Here is a 3138-nt window from a genome sequence, read left to right on the forward strand (position 1 = left end):
ATTAATTATAACTCATAAGTAATTATAATGTTTATTAAAGTGTTTCAAACTATATATTTTGAGAGAGGTGTCGGCAACTTTATACACTTTTATCGACTGACTATATTATTAATAACAATCGAAAACCCTTCTAAATATAATATTAAATATAAAAAAATAAATCTGTATAAAAATTATGTAGGTACGTATTACCTACCTACGTAATGTTAATTATTATTAATAATTATACATTTTTTTATTTTTTATTTGATTATTATATGATTTTTTTAAAATTATTAATTTTGAGACAGTGGTTTCCAAAATGTAAAACTTGAAACTGTGGGTGAAAATAGGAAACTGTTTTATCATTTTTAGTCGAAAAGAGGACGTGGGCAAAAAGAGGAAGGTCATTTTTGGGCGAAAGAAGTTGCGCCCCGGTGTGTCGGTAGGTCGGTCGGTATGTGAGTGTTGCGTACAAAACAGTTTGATGACATTTGATATTCTCCTGATGAATTTAGCTATACAAATTTAATTATAATTAGCGAGTGCGTGTATTGATTATTTGGTTAATATTTTTGAGGTACTTGATAATATATATTTAACTGTATTGACACACATTTGTGTTAAGATCAATACAATTATGGACATTAACATGAACATCTCAATGGTTTGGATTAAGATAGTATTCAGTACGGTTCATTATTGCTATAATAAAAATAATAATTTTTCGTCACGGGCCCGATCGGCTCATATTTTTTAAGTATAAGATAGGCAATAATACTTCGAACATTTTGTCTTATAAAAATTAATAAATAGAATATAATATGTATAAATAAACTATTATGAAATTATTAATTAATGTGTACAATCAACCACTTTCTTATTTGCGCTTTCAGGGGAAAAAAAATAAACAATTATGTGATCGTCCATCAACAAAATTGTATAAGGTTTAAGTAGACTTTAAATCGTATAAAAAATTCAACCAATCAAAAAAGTGAATCAAACTCGCCAAGGAAATCGGGAATATTGGAGACTACAATTAGAATAGACTAATTTATTTTTAGATACATTTTGGGAGCAACACAAACTACCGTGCACGTATTCAATTTTAAAACGTCATGTTTTACATTCAGGAAGGGGGCATTTTATTACATTCAGTGGAAAGTGTACAGATTCTTCTTGCTATAGTGTCTTTTTTGCTGATATTGAAGATGAACCAAAGCTTAATGAAGATATACAAATTAATTTTTATTCACCTGAAACAATGAAGATACAACATCATGATGTGAAAAAACGTTATCTTCGAAACCCAAAACGTAAAGAAATAGGCGATGAGGTACTACGAGTAGTCGCACTTCATAGAAGACAATTTGCAGATGCAAATATGGAATACGGCGATGATGAAAGTTCAATTTTATATAATTCAGAAGTACTTAGAAAGGATAAACAAGATTCTGTAGATTTTAATCTAGGAACTTCTGGATCGGACTTTATTACATCATTAATAGAACTTAAACATAGTGGAAGTATCCATACGATTTGTATTGATAAATTTTTTGTGTATTATTGGTCACCACTACAATGCCATGTATAAGGTCATTCGTAAGGAAAATTGGGTAACTATGACTGTTGATGCAACTGGTTCACTGATAGCACCACTTCAAAGAACATCAAATAAAACATCTTCAGGACATATTTTTTTATACCAATTAGTTGTTAATAATTTGGGCCACTCTGTTCCAATAGCACAACTATTGTCTGAAAAGCATGATACATTATGTATTTACTACTGGATAGCTAATTGGATAACAACGGGAATGAAGCCAAATGACGAATATGTACTAGACTATTCAAAAGCACTTTTAGGAGCTACAACTCGAGCGTTTTCGAATAGGATGACATGGGAAAAATGTTCAGAATCGTGTTTTTTATGTTTAATAAATAAAGAATCAAACGTTCCTTCTTGCTTCATTCGCATTGACGTTGCACATATGATACATATGATCTGTAGGTGGAAGTGATTGCAAGGAAGGAAACAAATTAAACATTTTTACGTCCGTTCAATTGGATTATTGAGTAAGTCAGAAAGCCTTGAATACTTCGATTGTATATTACGGAACATATTAATTTTAGCAACAGCCAATTCGTATGGGACAAATACATTTGAAAATAAAACTCTGACTGAAAGGGTAAAAATATTTTTAGAAGAATTGATTTCAGGTATTGATAACTTTAAAATTCATGCAGATGATTCTAAAGAAATATAAATATTAACTGATTTTCATTGTGATACACATAATTCAGAGCTAAAAAAATGGATAAATAATATTATAACAATGTCACCCTTGAAGCAGCAGTTGAAGGTAATATATTGAACCCTTATTATTTTAAAGATTTAGTTAAGCCTTTAATTAATATATGCAAGGAATTCCCATTATGGTCTGCAGTAATGGTAAAAATATTCAGAAGTCCCAACGTAGTCGGATCTTCAGCAATAATTGAAGGTTATTTTGCTGAATTAAAATAAACAATCATCGATAATAGAAAACCTAGAATGAGAATGGATAAATTTATCGTTATTCATTTAAGAGTTATACAAGGGTTAATAAAATTAACAGGAAGTTTTATAAAACACAATAATTATGAAATAAATACTAAAGTGGACACAAATAAAATAAACAGAAATGTAATTAGTAACACTGAAGATGATAATGATGTGACTGAAGATAAAGATGATGTAATTGAAGATGAAGATTGTGTGACTGATGAAAATAATGAATTTAACAAAAATAGCACTGATAGTTTAATAAATGGAAGTTGTGAATTTATAGAACACACGAACTTTAATCAAAACGAAGAAAATTATCAATATGATGAACCAAATGAAAAAGGAGAAATAGCTGATAATGTAAAAATGAACACTGATGTAGATGAAAATAATTGGTTGAAAAATATTTACGATACTCATACATCTGAAGAAGATATTTCAGTAACTAGTAATAGTGAAATAATTGAGTTGACACAGAAAGAAAATTTGAAGAACAAAGCAAAAGATACAAAGAAAAGAAAATTGTTGTACTTAACCAGCCATCCAGAAATAAAAGCTGAAAGATTTTCAAAGTTGTGCATTACACTCGATAATGTACAGAATGGTAATTT

The sequence above is a fragment of the Aphis gossypii genome, unplaced genomic scaffold, assembly GCF_020184175.1.
Source record: "Aphis gossypii isolate Hap1 unplaced genomic scaffold, ASM2018417v2 Contig00636, whole genome shotgun sequence".
Classification (NCBI taxonomy): domain Eukaryota; kingdom Metazoa; phylum Arthropoda; class Insecta; order Hemiptera; family Aphididae; genus Aphis; species Aphis gossypii.